Genomic DNA, 17,266 nt, shown 5'->3' on the forward strand with positions numbered 1-17,266 from the left:
TATTTGCAAAAATGATCGCTAACCGCCTCAGCCCTCTGGTCGCCCCTGAGCGGGCTTCGTCGCTAGCTGCAACCTCACTTATAATTTGCGGACGGTGTTTGCGGCATTCCAACACACCCGTCCGGATGTCTCTGCTGTCGCGGTCTTTTTAGACATGGAAAAGGCCTTCGACTCTGTCGAGTTGCCTTTCCTGAGACAAGTCATAAGTCGCATGGGAGTGGGGGATCTTTTCCTCCAACTCCTGAATACACTCTACGCATCCCCAACGGCCCGAGTTCGTATTGGGTCACTTACCACGGACCCCATCAATATCGGTCGCGGCACAAGGCAGTGATGCCCCCTTTCCCATATACTCTACGCTCTAGTGGCTAAATCTCCCTCGTGCGCTTTACGCTAATATCATGGACATCGGGGTATACGGTTCCCGACCTACAATTTGATTGTGTCCACATACGCAGACGACACATTATTATATGTCCGCGATCCGGAGGTAAACCTACCCATCGGTGCTACGCAAAGTAGTCTTATTCAGCTCCCTGTCGGGTATCCACGTGAATTGGAACAAATCACTCATGTTCCCGCTCACACCCGCCACCAAGAGATTCGAACCGGAATATCCCATTCAGTGGACCACAGATGCGGTACGGTATTTAGGGGTCCTGTCTACACACAGATTCGGAGGTGGTTCTCAAGGAGAACTACGGGGTGTCTGTCTCCAAGCTGGAAGACAATATTACCAAGTGGATTGGCCTTCCTTTGTCCTTGATGGGTCGCATTTCCCTCATGAAAATGATAGTGCTGCCTCGTTTTCTGTTCCTGTTCAGTAACATACCCATGGTCCTGTCTAGCCTGTATTTTCAACAACTACACTCACTCATAATTCGACTGGTATGGGCCGGCAAGCAACCCAGAGTTGCGTGGAAAATCCTTACCCATCATAATGAGGAGGGCGGTCAAAATGCTCCTGACCTGGAGCTCTATTATTGAGCCGAGCAAAGCGCACATGCGTATCACTGGATACACGGCCCTGTGGATACTCCGCACATACGTATAGAATCGATCGTCGCTGCCCCGGTCCCTCTCCCGCGCTGATGTCTTGCCCTCGGGATGCCGGATGGGTTTCCTTGACTCCTTGAATGTTGTCACTCGCGCCTGGCACCACATGATGGATGCACAGGCCTGCACGGTTTAGTACGCCCCGAAGGCCCCCCTTGTCTGGTGTTCGTGGCTTGCCCCATGTAAGGATAAAGGAGTGTTGGCAGCGTTGGCTGCTCTAGACATAAATCACATGGGAGACTTATTCTTGGATGGTAGGGCTCGTACCTTGGATGAACTGGAGTCTGAGGACACCACTCGCTCCCTCCTTTCCCGCTTTCAATTTCACAGGGTCCGACACGCACTAAAAGACCTGTTAGGGGAGGATATTGCGGAACCCCGGGTGATCACGGCATATGATTTTATCATTAATGCCAAGACTTCGACCAAGTTAATAACGAATCTGTATCAAATCACTCTTTCTGAAAGAACAACGGACTACACTAAGCCTCGTTTGGCGTGGCAGACCGACCTGGCTGTGGGGCGTACCTGATGAAACGTGGCAATACTTTTGCGCTAATATAAAAAAAATATCACTCAATGGTCGCCTCCGGCTGCTGCATTTTACGTTTTTAAACGGGGTTTATTATACCCCAGAACGGCTCTATCGATACGGACTTCGGGAGAGCCCACGTTGTGAGAGATGCGGAGTGCAGCTGGCTGATTTTTTTACAAGTGTCCTGGTCCTGCCCGAGAACTTTTGCCTTTTGGTGCACAGTTTATGAGGAAGTAAATAGAATTACTGAACTTTCCCTACTCCCAACTTCCCTTCTAGCTATTCTGGTGTACTCTAAGACCATTAAGACAGAACATAGACGACTCGTCGACATGGCCTTTCTGGTGGCCAAGAGGTGCGTTGCGCTTTCCTGGATGCGTGGTCCGGTACCGACGCTCTCCCAGTGGACTAAAGAAATGCTTTACTACTGCACACAAACTGAGTTATATAATGACTTACTACCCCCCCGCAATAGGCCCAAGAACTTCTGGGCACTGTTCCTGGAGAGAAGGCCCGATCGGGACATTTGAAATACACATGAGGCTGACACGACTTTGATGGGGGGGAGGTCACAGGTGGATTTGCCCCCTCACGCTGGAGAGTAGGTGGTTGCTGGTCATGGGGGTCCCGACCTGCTTTGGGTCCCCGTTTAATATACCCTCGGTGGTCTATGCCTAGTGTGCTGGGTGTGGCTATGCTTTTATAATGTGTAAGTATTGAGTATTGTTTCGGAAATGCTGTCATTCTACATGACTGGTGTGTATATACTGGATTGTCGCTGATTCATGCTACTAATGTCTGTGCCTGCCCTTCGCTCTTCTTTGTTTCTTTTTCGAAGTGCCAATGAATAAATTAATTTAACAAATTTAAAAAAAACAACCTGCCCAATACTCACAAATGGTAAACCTATTGGCTTTGTCAATGCTTTATTTATATGTCATCACAAACTTGAGTATTTTAAGGTCTGGTTATGCAGTGCAGCTGTCTGCAAGACATACTTTAACTCGTGCCTTAAAATATGCATGAAGTGGGCTTTGGTTCCCCACAAAGAAGTCCTCTCTTGCCACATGCTATTAGTAACTTTTATATGATCATAATAATGAAAGTTTATTCGAGTACAAGGAAAAATATCTTCACCCAGCTGTTAACTTTGTGGTATATCATAAGAACATTAGCATTTTGGTATTCAACGGCCCGGTTTGATCATCTCTGGCGACTTTAATATTCATCTGGCTGCATTCAAATATTTAGATATGCCGAGGAATGGTATTATTAAAATGTGCAGCGAACATCTGCAGCAGCTTGGGCTAATTGTTAAATTAATCATCCTTGTATAAATCAAGGGTAGTTCCATCTTTCAAACAGTGCAAGTATGGTTCAATTATTGATTTACACTTTTGTTTCTGATAAACTTTGATCAAAAATTGTTGAATATAAGGCAATTCCTCGACTCGAAAGCGATCATAATCCTCAGTTATTAACTTTGCATCTGCCAATAAGCTGCAATTTCAAAACCAATGTGCTCCAAAATATCGACTGCCTAAAAACTGGTCAAGTCGTTCCCATAATCAAAAAACCCACAGCGGATGCATCAGATCCAAATAACTTTCGCCCTGTGACCAACATCCCTTTACTGGCCAAGCTGACTGAGAAATGTGTGCAGAACCAACTGAGCCAACACATCTCCAAATTCTCCTTGCTAGACGAATGTCAATCGGGATTCAAAGCAGGGCACAGCACGGAAACAGCGATTCTCCATATCATTGATGACGCGCTGCAGGCCCTTGACCAAAATCAAGCATGCTTACTGATTCTCCTAGACCTGTCATCGGCATTTGATACGGTAAATCATGAGGCATTACTGGCCAGACTACGGGATAGGATGGGACTATCGGGAATTGTGCTGAATTGGTTCGAGTCCTTTTTACAGAACAGAACGCAGCGCTTCCTGGTTAACCAATCTACTTCACCTCCGTGCCCTATCTCAATTGGAGTCCCTCAAGGTTCGACACTATCCCCTGATCTGTTTAACCTATACGTCGAACCACTCACAGAAATTCTCCAAAAATCTCAAATATCCTATCACATGTATGCTGACGACACGCAAATATACTTAAAGATCGCATCCCTAAAAGATTTGGAATTAATGAATGAGACACTAAAAATGGCACTTCAATGGCTAACCACAAACCACCTGAAGCTGAATGCACATAAAACAGAGTTCTTACTAATTTCTCCACCAAAGAGCCATACAGAAATAAAGGATTGGACGAAAGTCGTGACTGCACTAAACTGCACCCCAACCCTTGTCAACTCAGCTAAATCTCTAGGAATCACCCTAGACGAGAATCTAGACATGAAAGCCCACATTAACTCAATGGCGAAAAGTGCCCGCTTTCACTTGAACTACTTAAGAAAATTGAAACCATACATCACAGAGTCTGACCTCAAAGTGGCAATCCAATCCTTAGTTATCTCAAGGATTGAATATGGTTGCACTACCTTGGCGGGATTACCTAAAGCGTCCACTGCACCACTGAAAGCCTGCCTTAACGCTGCGGCAAGACTTATCACCCGAACCAGGAAATATGATCATATATCCCCGCACCTGAAAGTATTAAACTGGCTACCGTATGAAGCAAGAATCCAAATGAAGATAGCTTGCATCACACACAAAGCACTACATAAGAACACCCCAAGATATCTAGCCAAGAAAATTCAGTTGTCCGGGGGCAACAGACCAGCTAGGAGTGCCAAGGAGTTGCTTCTACGGCCAGCCTTCTTCCGAAAGAAAAAAACCTATGACAGAGCGTTCTCTGGAGCTGCCCCCAGAATTTGGAACTCACTCCCTCCAAACATCAGGAAGATCCAGAATCTGGTAACATTCAAGCGGGAAGTGAAGAGCCTGCTGATGAAGAGATACATTACCTAGAACACTGTTCTTGGTTCGGATTTACTACTGCCTAGTATTGATCATGTACGTCATTAGGAAGGGAGACATAGGCAATTCTATAATGGAATACGTATCCTATGATATGATATGAGAACAACTGAAAGGCCATTAGTAATGGTTACTTTGAGTGAACAGGAGAACAGCTTCTCTCATGAACATATACCGAGCTACCTCATATCTGTTATATATACATGCTCTTGTTAGTAATTTTTGTCATATCTGTTATATACACATGCTTCTGTTAGTAATTTTGTCATAGCTTAGTTATGTACGCCAACGTTCACAGGTGTTACGACTATATATATCATCTACCTCACAGCGGTTGCTCGCTAACTGTTTATATATATGTTATCACTCTTTCCTCTCTTATGTTAAGCGCTCTGATACCCACGGGTCTTGTTCGCGCTATACAAAACTCTATAATAAATAAATAAATAAATAAATAAAGTTGAAATAATGAAGTTTGTGATGCTCCAATTAAAGATAGTGTTCAAAGTTTGGTGGAGTAGGATCAATGATGAATAAGTGGAACCACATCACTTCATCATTGATTAGAAAATATACAGCACCAAAACCAGCAAAAGTGAATTCATTACTAGCCACCCTAAATAAATGGTATTCACACAAGTTGCTCAAATTAAAACAAACATGTAATTGGGCCTCAAGGGAAGCTTTTATCAATCGATATGGACAAGCTTACTGTGTTTTAAGGATAAACTCCGGTCATTAAGAAAGTCATATAGACGAGGAGTGTGGCTGACCAAATCACACTATCAAACAGGGCTATGGAACAGATAATTAGTTTCAAGTTTAAGTTTATTTGGTTTAGTTCTCTGCTGAGAACAACACATTTTAAAAATACATTTGTTATTAAACACTTATAAAATAATAATTTTAATACAATTTTAGAAAGTTTTTAACATTTTTAACAAATTATAATACAAATTCATCAGGCGTGATTCAAGAAGTGTAATCAAAGCATGTACAGAAGTACTATTGCATCTAGTTTGAATACATTTTAAGTACCGATTTCTGGCCTCACCAATGTCGCAATGGGCATACCAACAAAACATGCTGCAAATCTTGCACTCCTCCATTGCAGAGATCACAAATACTAGTGGCATTTTCCTTATGGTTCCATCTAGACGTAAATGGGTTTTAAGGGGATTATTCCAAGCCCTAATAAAATAATGTATCGCTGAACTCCATGACTTAAGGTAAAACTAATATACTGTTGCATATGTTTATATTCTGTTGCCTCTGCTTAAAGTTCATAATGATGCAATTTAGAACAATATTTAATATCAAGATCAGAACTTATCCTCTGCTTTAGATGTTTTAAGAAGAGCCTCAAGTGCGCAGGAGTCCAAGATTTCAGTAGTGCAGTTGTACAATATGATAATTTAAAAGCTGTAATAAAATGTTTACATTTTATAGCTTCACAGTTTGTAAGCGATGGTGTTCGTAAAAATTCCAGGTTTCCAATATGTAGCTCTGATCATGCATACAGCAACTTCAAGATGGATCATTCAGGCGTCTGACGCATCTGTCGCCATCTCCCGTGTTCCAGAAAGACCACCACTTTTTAGTGTGTCCTGGACATATGCTTGGGAACGCATCCAGTTCAATCTACGGACATAGAACTGCTGGCGATTCCCTTAAAGACCCACTTTTACCGATGTCCTTTGCGATTGCCATTGCTTCAAAATGCATACAATGAGCTTTACTGGGATGCTTCAGCTCCTGGTGATTTGGATCCTGACTCGTCATCTGTGGATTTGGTACTTGCCACTCCTCCTTCAGCGGCGGCTGCTGAGGGGGTTGGACTGGACCTTGTTTTCTCTATAAAGCTCTATAAAGCTGATGCGATGGGTGCCATGGCAATCATCACCAGCAGATGCTGCAAACAGCAATGTTTTGTATACTTCTCTTAACATTGAAACAATCTGGCAGTTTTGAGCAGTGCAGCTTTTTTTAATTCGGCCTTGTTTTTAATATTCTGAATTGCTTTCAAATTCTACCCTTTTTATTTGCTTATATACATTTTTATTACAATTGGCTTTCTGAATGATTTTATTTCCAAAGAGTACAATGCTTTTTTCGCTTTTAGCTTTATATGACACAAAGGCATTGTTTTTAGGAAGCTTTTTCATCATCTCGCGTCCAATGAGTGGGTGTCATGTGGTCACATTATACGCCCGAATAGGAACACTACAGTAGTACGTGCTCACGTTTTTAAGTTGCCTTTTTGCCTTAAACACACTGAGATTTCACACATGTGCCTGTGCAGGATAATATTTTCTGAAACCGCTTTGCTTACATTTCTACTGCATAGACATATAATCAAATACCTTGAACATTCTGTATAAGGGCTAAGTTCACTGTTCTAAGTGCTGTTTGTTTTTGTCCATTCGGCGATTGAGCTATCACACTAGAACAAACAATAGCAACCTGCCTGGTACTTTGGCATGGCAACATGGGAGATGCTTGTTATATAAATCACACCACTTCCTTTCTTAGCTGGCACTGAAATTCTACCATACCAGAATTCCAGCACAGCTGATTCCTGTTTACCTCTTGCAAATGATGAAGCCCAGCTCTCCACCAAGACGGGCTCCCGGTTGACACTTACCCACAGGTGATGGGGGAGTTGGATAACCCTGCAGGGATTTGGGAGATTCACCCACCCTAGGCCCACTAGGATAGGTAGGACTAGGTAGGAGTACTATGTATCACTTAACCTTTATGCAAGCATATAGTCTATGTAACAGCAAAATGTTTGACTGTTTATCATTTTTACCATTCTCCATATGCTAATCAAGTTATTCTGTTTCCTTCTATTGATTATTGCAGCACACTTATTTTACTCAAGAATCTCAATTATTCAATAAATATTGAAATGTCATGTTGTGTATTTCTTGTGTATCTATTTGGGTACGCATGAGTAACCAAACAAAAAAGTTATAGATCCGTTACCACAATTTCCTTGGAGAGTCAGGATTGTCATGTTGTGAGGTTGCACATTCCATTTACTACCTTGTCAGGTTTAGGTACAGATGTTGCACTATGGATTAGCAGCACCAAGGCCAACATTTCCTGATGGTGTTTGTAGAATCAGTCTTACACAGTTCTGAAGTTTATGTTGTCCAACAAATGCACATTCTTTACTGAGAAAGTATAATCCGTACAAAACGAGCACAAATGCATGCAGTCTACTATACCTTGCAAAACACGTATACAGTGTACCTTAGCTTTTAGTTCAAAACTGCCCTGATTTGTACATGTGGGCCATGTTTTTAGCTATGTGATTTGCTAATGGAGGCCACTTTTGTTTTGGTGCCTGGGCCATTCTTCTGTCCTAGTCCGACCCAGCTTCCTGCCATAGGCACAAGGCTTTGGGCTTTAATATAAGCAACAGAAGTATAGTGCCACTCGGAAAGCAGTTTAATGAGGAAGAAGGCACTTGAATCAACCAGTGTCTTCTAGTACTTAGGTATACGAGGTTGCCTTCACAAATATTTTGTAATAAGGCATTTATTGAAAATTGTAATATTGATTTATCATCATATATTGGCACTGGCATGTTTACTCCTCTGATAGACAAGCACAATTCATTATAGTAGCTAAAGTGCAATGTACATTTTGATGTTGAAGCCAGTTGCATATAACTCTAGAGGGACATTTATTAATTTGAGTTATTGCAGTTTTGTGATAGACCTGTTAGGCAGCTGTTTCTGACTTGAGAGGGACATCTAGCAAGGTTTTCAAGTGCTGTAGCCTTGTTAAAGGAATCCAGCTGTTGCTTCTGACTCAAGAAGTACATCTAGTAATAACTTGAACTTCTAAAGTAATGCGAAAGGCCAGACCTGTTTGCAGTGTATCCCCAGACTGGGTACGGGCCAATGGCACATGTAGCTTAGTATTACACGTCTCTATTGTGCTGTAGGTAACAACAAACTCAACTGTCTAAAAACAAGCTTTCATAACATTGTCCTGTGACACCTACTTCACAGCGGTACGGAGTCCATTGGGAGCCAAAAGTGATCCATCATAAAATATCGCAAGACACTTAATGAACTGTGGATGAGAGATCCGCTATTAATGGAAAAAAGGAATGCTCATCCACAATTACCATCAGAGGATGTCCATTATTGAGTGGATCAAAGAAATCGATGGCCTTTCTCTCCCAAGCATGTTTAGGGAGCTCTGACATGGTAAGAGTATATTGAGTAATGTTTATAGAAAGGCAGCTACATAGAAGACAGGTCTGGAATTTCTTTTCTACACTCATCTAAATAAATGTTTGCGCTCGATTTGTTTTTACATTTGCTAGAGGCACGATATCCTCTGTCCCCTAGCAAGCTTGTGCAATAGTTTGCACAAGATTGTACGGCTTTCGGCTACGACGGTGTCAGTGTAGTGCTGATTGTCTGTAGAATTGAAACATCATTTAGGCCATGGATGGCATTGGATTAAATTACAGTATGTGTGTGTGTGTGTTTGCCATAGACGTGCATGTGTTCTTTGTTGTAGCCATGCCTCCTTGCTGGTTTTTGTGACGATGTAGCTGGAGGCCATTTTGTGTAGGCAGACAGTATATTTTTGCCATAGACCTGCATGTGTTCTTTGTTGTGGTCATGCCTTCTTTCTGGATATTGTCACCATGTGGCTTGCGGCCGTTTTCTGTAGGCAGGCAGTGTGCTTTTGCCATAGACCTGCATGTGTTCTTTGTTTTCTATGCCTCCTGTTTGTTGTGACCATGCAGCTAGTGGCCATTTTGTGTATGCAGCATGTGTTTTTTTGCCATAGTTCTGCATGTGTTCTTTGTTGTGGCCATACTTCCTTGCTGGTTATTGTTGTTGTGATTATGTGGCTGGCGGCCATTTTGTGTAGGCAGGCAGTGTGCTTTTGAAATAGGCCTGCATGTGTTCTTTGTTGTGGCCAAGCCATCTTGCTAAGTGTTATTGTTGTTTGACCATATGGCACTAGCTGGCAGCCATTTTGTGTGTCCAGCCAGTGTGCCTTTGCCATAGGCTTGCATGGAAGGATGAGATATCAGTTTAATAATTTGCTTACGGGTAATTTCACTTATTGTTAATGTATTTTGTTAACATTTTTTGTCATTTGTTTAAATTTAATTTTTGTAAACTATTTTTTTCTTCAAATTTTTCTTTTGTATTGTAAATAGTTTTTGCCCCGTTTTGCCATCCGTCCATCGATCATCCATCTATACACCATAGACGCATAGCTACATAACAGCATCTCGTTTTTAGGTATGTAATTTAATTTCCTCCTGGCTGTGGTGCACTTTAGAGTAGACATTAGCATCATTCAATTGTGTAATGATTATTCCATTCCCCTGGACCACATTGCCTGCCATAGACACACACTAACCTCCATTTTTTAAAAGATTACTATCCCATTTAGTTCCCTCGGTGCCACAGGTGTCTCCTTTAGCATATATGGACATAAAGGAAAGAGCTCTATCATTCTGCATATTGTATGTTATTCTGATTTGGAATTATGGTATGGTGGTGTAGTTTGACTTTATAGTGGTTACCTAAGTTAACATAACAACCACACTAATATCTCATTTGTCTGTACTAATTCAAACTGCAAACAGTGCTGTTTTCACAAGAAATGTTTTTCTTGCTTGTTTGCTTTTAGGTGCACAAGAGAAGAGACATCACCCGCAGTACTGCCAAAGAGAAGACCAGTGCAGTCACACGTCAGTCCTTCATTCACTTCTGCAGCTTGGTGCAACTGTCAACTGAGAATTTTAAGATGGCCACATAGAAAGAAGCATCCAAGAAAGCGGTCAGTGAGTAGCAGCAACTTCCCACCAGTGGCATGTTGCTCCAAACCTTTTTAGGACCACTACGTCTTGTACCTGCGCACCACCTTCCGGGAAGCAAGCTGAGAGCTGCACTCCTATATCAACAGCACCACCCCAAACTAAGCCCAGGACCATGTCTGTCAGTGAGACAGCCACTGCAATCATGGCGACGACTATGAGTAGTGACGTTGAATTGGAATTGTCCCTTTCGCAGAGCAGTACAGAATAGTTTTAGGAAGCAGAGCAAAATGGACATCAGCGGCAGTCAGCAATAATACATTTTCCTGATGTTGGAGCAGAACAGGAGGTTAAGCTTCCTTCCAAGCAAGAACCTCCTTTTAGAATCATTGGCTGCCAGATATCCAGCAAGGAAAAGGAAGGATACTACTCAGCCATCTTCTCCAAGCACCACTTCTGATGATGATAATAGGGACATGGAGTGGACTCTGGCAGAGTCCAGGAGACCACAGCAGAGGCAATGGAAAAGAAAGGTTCCTGAAAGACTTAGACTTCTAGAAGGCGATGATGATGATGATGATGATGAGGATGATAACAACGAGGCGGTCATTGTAGAAGATGACTCAGAGGAGTCTGACATTTGCTATTCAACCTGCTCCGAGGGATGTGGCACAGGTAGCACAGACAGCTCCCATATTTGCAAAGCCCCTTCTGAGACCTGTGCCAACCCCTACCTCGGGAGAAGCAGAGGCAATCAACGACACACCCACCACCCTCCAGATCTTCTTCAGGCATTGGCAGTCGCACAGTAAAAAAGTACCCAGTTTGGGACTTTTTTACGGTTCACAAAGAGGGGAAGCACATTGCAGTATGCAGAATTTGCCACACAAATGTTCGCCTAGGTAAGCCTGGTACAAATTCTGGTACTGGAGCACAAACGATCCATATGATGAAAACACCACACAATCAAGTGGGAGGAGCACCTTAAAAAGAAAATTGCTGAACATGGTCATGGTGGTGAGGAGAGCTGGAGAACATCAGCTACTAGTCCAATCAGGCTGGGAGGTGGTGATGATGATGAGGAAGAAGAGGTTAACATCTTCACGCAAAGCAGCCCTGTCCCCAGCAGTGCGCCAGCAGAATCACCCTACTCTGCGACTTCACAATGGCACAAGACTCTGAGTCACAAGAGGCACCACAGCATACGTTGAATGCCCCACCAGAACGCAAATTGAGTATTCCACTACCATCTACTTCTCGAAAGACTTCGATGTCAGTGGCCCCTGGAAAAAAGAAAATCCAGGCTATTATTATGGGCATTTCTAGGCAGGAGGGTCCCTACAAGCTGAATCACCCAATTGCAAGTTTGTACAGTGGGAAGCTGGCAAAAATGTTAGTGCTGAACCTCCTAACCTTTCTTTTGTGGAATGAGTGGGATTCTTAGAATTTGTGGCAGCCATATGCCCAAAATGGAAGGTTCCAAGTCAAACCTATTTTGCCAGAGTTGCTGTTCCAGCGCTGCATCACGATGTGCTGCAGTTGGCTGGGTAAGCTTTGCAGCAAAGTGTTGTTCACACTTTTCACCTCACAACAGACATGTGGACCAGTTGTCAGGTGGCTGATTACATGTACATCATTGCACACTGGATCTCTTTTGTCAGGTTAAAGCAAAAGATATCTGCAGGTCTTGGCCGTGAAGAAAGTTTTTAGAGCGTTTGGTGGCATTCAAAGTGGCCATGCTCGTCATGGAGAAATCACATACAGCTGTAAACATCTTGGACAAATCTAACAGCTAGATGTATGAATGGCTGCGACCCTGAGGTCTCTGGATTGGTTTTGTTGCCATGGACAATGGCAGTAAAATAGTTAAGGCCATGTCAGACGAAGGCTATTTCAGGGTCCTGTTTTTGGCCCATTGCATCAACCTGGTGGTGAAAGACTTTCTCAAAAAGGAAGACCGAGTCGGCAACATACTGGCCACCTGCAGAAGAATCTGCACTCATTTCAGCCATTCTTTTAAAGCCTGTAAGCAGTTGTGGAGTATTCAGAGAGTCTTGTCTCACAGCAGCCAGCAACCCCATCAACCAGAACACCGACATAAACAGCAACAGGACGGCCGGACCCAACCTCTGCATTGTATTGGTTTTAATTGGCAGGGATTAAGTCCAGTGCAGAGGCGATGGCAAAAGAGGTTGAGCAAGTGGCAGTACCAATGTCCATCCACAGGATGCTCTTGGAGTATCCTGACAATCCAAAAATCCATTGATGTAATGGTATGGCAAGGTGCCCAATGGCCAGAGCTCAGCAGGCTTGCAAAGTATCTGGCTTGTCCTGTAGCCAGGGTGTCTGCTGGGTATGTGTTCAGTGCAGCAAGAAGGACCAGTCTCTTGCCTCAAAATGGGGAGAGATCAACTATGATCAAAATGAACCAACATTTCATACCACACAATTACAACGTTCCTGAAACAGCCCTGGAGGAAGAGGAGAATGATTAGTCAGAATCAAGTGTGTTACCTGACAAAACTTCTAGGTGAACCTCCTGAGTTTAAGGACAAACTCTACTTGCCAGACTAAGTATGCCAGTGCCCCCATAGAACTTTTTAATAATTTTAATTGACCTTTGCAAAAAAAAAACCATAGCTAGTGAAACATTATTATTTTTTTGTCCGATTTATGGTGCCCCACCATTTTGTATATCACATATATTGCCAAACTGCAGTTAGAAAGGTGTGCATTGAAGAAACCTTCACAATTCCTTCATGACATTGAAGACCATGCCTGCCCCCCTCGCATGCCTATTGCCTATCCCTTTTTGCATCACTTAGCACAAGCAGGCCTGCCCTCTGAAAATCGTTGATTTACAGGAGTGCCAACACAAAATAGTTAACAAAGAAAAGCCTATGCAAAATACTACAATTCTGTTTCTCTATTTGTGTAGTGCACTGCTGTTGAAGAACGTCTATCTTGGTCAGGTCATAACTGGTCAGGGACTGAGTTACTCAGAGTTAGGAGGATGGAGGAAGAAATCGAGCGGGAGCTGCATGACTAACTCATCAACAGCTACAAGCAAGAAGTTATTGACTTCAAAGGTAAACCAAGAGTCTGAGGCCTAGTACTCCGCTATATGAAATGGAGAGAAGCGCTTTTATTTGTGAAGTGTGTGTGTGTGTGTGTGTGTGGTGGTTTTTTTTGCGCTGGCAGCAAATATGAAACTCTGCCTCTGAGTTTTCTTGATACACTCCTCATGAAGCTTACCTTCCATCTGCCCTTTTCCTTGACTCTAAAATACAGTTTTTGTTTTACAATCCACAGGCCTTTTAGTCTGCTGCACAAACAAAAGCTGAACGCTGACCTCAACACTCCTGCCTACCTACCGGACTAGTCCAGACAGGCACCAGACAATCCTGAGGAGAATGCAGACGCACCACCTAATTTTGCAATACAGTATAATTTTTCTTCTACCAATCATATTTGAAGAACTGGGTAGGTGGGTTCACTCACAACCTAGAAGACAGAACATTTGGATATCTGATAACTTGGGTCTTGGGGGCAGAAGGACTATTTGCAATGCATCTAACTGAACTCTGTCATACTCTTTCTTTTGTTTCCACAACAGATTGCTGATCATTACCCAGATGAATGTTGTCCTTGTGTTGTGTTTGTCTTTGTCAAACCTGTCCCCAAATATTTTCTCCTACTCATTCATTAAACCCCTAACCCTCTTCCCCCCGGCTGTGCAATTTATTTGGGTGTGGCTTAATTTACACCATCTTTGGAGCATACACTTAGTGGGGCGGATGTGGTGAAAGCAACACCAACTCACTGCAGGATCTTCTAAGCAATACCCCACACTGGCTCTATTTACCCACTCACACATGAAAAGTGATCCACATTTGAGATATAGATCGAAGAACATCAGTCATCAGCATCATCATTCAGGCCTTGTGTTCCGTAACCGTGAATGCCTAACCTAAGCTTGTCCACTCTAGACTTTGAGTACATTTTTTATGACCTGAGTATTTTTTTAAGTTACTAGTAGTAGCTCCCCTGTAGCCATATTACCACTATTGCTATGTTTTTGTTACTTTATCATTATCAGGAATTCTTGTTATGTCATCATGTTGTAGTCCTTTTTTAAATTTTTCCTAAAGCTTGGATTTAACCCACTAACTCAGTGTTTTTATGTCCATTTAGTTGCCGGCAATGGATAATCCTTCTGATTACTCCTACAGTTGGAGCTCACCTGGGTGGAAGAGGAACCTTGCTTATGAAGTTGTGATGCCTTTGCTGTTATTGCTTCATCTGTATTCAGGTAAGACAACTATGGAGTGAAGTGAACTGCTTAAGTTAGTAAGTAACTAACTGCTACTACAAGTAATCGTTTCTCTATGTTGTTGTAGACAATATAGGTCATGGCAGCATCCCCTCTATTATTCGAGATAGTTAGAGAGGTATAACTCTATAACCAGTGCTTTAAATGGAAAAAAATAAGTGCAGGTACTCATCAAAAATAAGCAGTGGATTGGTGGTGGGGACTAGGGTGGGGCAAGGGGTGGGCTATGTTTCTACCTTTCTAAGCTTTGTATGCAAGAAATATGTATGCCTTGTCTAACCATTTATATATTACTTACCAATAAGTCCTTGATATTAATCAAAGTAACCTTTTTTTTAAGAACCTTAGAATAATAAAATACTGATAAAAAAAAACAGCTAGTTTCCTAACGTTTCCTTGTAGTTTGCATGCATATCCTTGATGCAGGATCATAAGCTTAATGACAATGATTATAACTTGTGACTTGCAGGTAACACAATGATCTTTGCAGCAAAAACAGCAACCAACTGACCACACTACATAAAAAACAAATCTGTGACCTGTATGTTTCATGCTGTGCTTTACAGCAGGCACATTGATCCTGTTTTTTTAAAACAGATTTTATTGAAAGTTTCAGTTTTCAACCCTTCAATTGCAACATTATGCAGTGACACACAATATCATAGTACATTGAAGTCAACATACAGTGTACGTACGTTATCAACAGTAAGTGTACATCGTAGAAATACAACTATCCCAACCCTCCCTCCCCCAATTTTGTCTGGCTCCAATCAATTATAGCGCATATAGCAAAGTGTTCCCACGTCCACTCCCGGCTGCACAGAAGTATACAAAAGGTATGTATGCACTTTATAGCGCAGGAATGACAAACAGTGGAATTCCTTAAACGTAGAGACTAGAAAACGGGGGCTAGGTGATACAGCACGTGTTACGTCCGAGCTATTGGCACAGGTGGCGGGGCCACGGCCTTGAACTTTTCCAGGATACTGTTCCAGTCAGAAGAGATGACTCTTTTGTGCAATCCCCGGGCTTCCTCCCGGCGGATGGCAGCACTCTCTGCTCCCCCCCCATCTCACCACTTCCTCATGCCAGCCGTAAAGCTGGGGGGGTGTTCTACCCCAGTTAAGGGAAACCTCCAGTGGGTTATGGTCAGAAAGAGTTTTACCCAGGTATGTTGCATGTATCACTTGGGTCGCAATGTGGTTGGAGCAAAGGATCCTGTCTATGCAGGTATGAAGTTGGTGCAGGTGGGAAAATAATGAATATTCCCTACTGGTGGGGTTTTTCAATTGCCAGACATCACCCAGACATTCCAGGTAATCATGTTGTAGCTATCCTGCATCTATAACTAAGGTGTGTGACCGTGTAGTGCCTACGCAGCTAAGTGGGAGAAACAGTATATCAGCAAGTGGTGGGCCAAAATCTTAAAGTAACAGAACTCCCATCTACAATACTCGGGTCAACTATCGGAACTGTACTGGTCCAGACCCAATGCACAACGGTGCAAACTAAAAACATTGTGCAGGTTGCATTCGCTATGGGGGGGGGGAATGCCTACAACTAGTTCAGCTGAGCTAGAGCATCAGAGACTTCATACAGCCCTGACCGCCGTTGTTACCTTCTTGTGTCGCAGTTTCGGTACTGGAGGAATGGCATCCTGCAGTCGAGTGCAAAACAGTAGGGGACGGGGTCAGTAGGTATCTGACCACCACACAGTACGGGAGCCACCATCACCCTAAATATCCATCAGCAGTCTGGGGTGTAATATTGCTGAACAAATTAATATTGGATCCTGAGTCCGAGTGTTGTGATGCCTCATCGGAGGAGTCCGACAGAATTGGGTGGGCGTCATCCCAGAACCTGATGGCTGCCTCCAGTGCCTCCGCCTGGTCCCGCAAGGCCTGTTCCAGTGCAGGGATTCTGGGTTTAGCAGTCAGCCCCCCTCCCCCAGCAGGTGTCTCGATTTACGAATCTGTCGTGGCCTCGAAGAGGCGAGGGCCGGTTGTGAAGAGGGTCCAAATCCGCTGGGGGAACATGATTTCAATCCATTCTGCCACCTCATCCAGGGACTCAAAAATTGTGTCTTGTGGTCATGAATCACTTTCAGCTTATCGGGGAATAGCAGTGCATATTTGACGTTCAGTGTCCTGAGCTTGGCCTTCACTTCTTGGTAGTGGGAGCGCTGGCCCTGGACCAGGGTGGTGTAGTCCGGGTATAGGGATATCCGCTGATTCACATACTGTATGTGGGACAGCTCCCTTGCCTTTTGTAACAGGACATCCCGATCTCTGAAGTTCAATACTTTGACGATCAGGGGCCGAGGGCGGGCTGCAGCCACTGGTCTACCTGTTGGCACCCTTTCCACTGTGATCAATACTATCCACTTATCTTTTTGCTCCATATTTCTGGTAGCCGTGTGCTTGACCAGACTAGACCTCTCTTCTTTTGTTGTTTGACATTTAACCGGGGACTAAGAGAGTGTCTTTGACTCTCCCTACCTCTCTCCTTGTTGATATATATCATAGCAGCGCACAGCTGTGAGAGCTTTCTTTTACTGTGAGCAAGACAACAATAGTTTCTTTTGTTGCTTGTTCT

The 17,266-nt window shown here is 43.2% G+C and overlaps 1 protein-coding gene across 1 annotated transcript in view; it reads left to right on the forward strand.

Annotated features, from left to right (window-relative positions):
* PDK3 (pyruvate dehydrogenase kinase 3) overlaps positions 1-17,266 on the forward strand; it is a 1,449,910-nt gene that overhangs the window by 104,063 nt on the left and 1,328,581 nt on the right. The gene's annotated exons all lie outside the window — the stretch shown is intronic.

Source organism: Lissotriton vulgaris, chromosome 8 (genome assembly GCF_964263255.1).
Source record: "Lissotriton vulgaris chromosome 8, aLisVul1.2, whole genome shotgun sequence".
In the NCBI taxonomy this organism is placed as follows: domain Eukaryota; kingdom Metazoa; phylum Chordata; class Amphibia; order Caudata; family Salamandridae; genus Lissotriton; species Lissotriton vulgaris.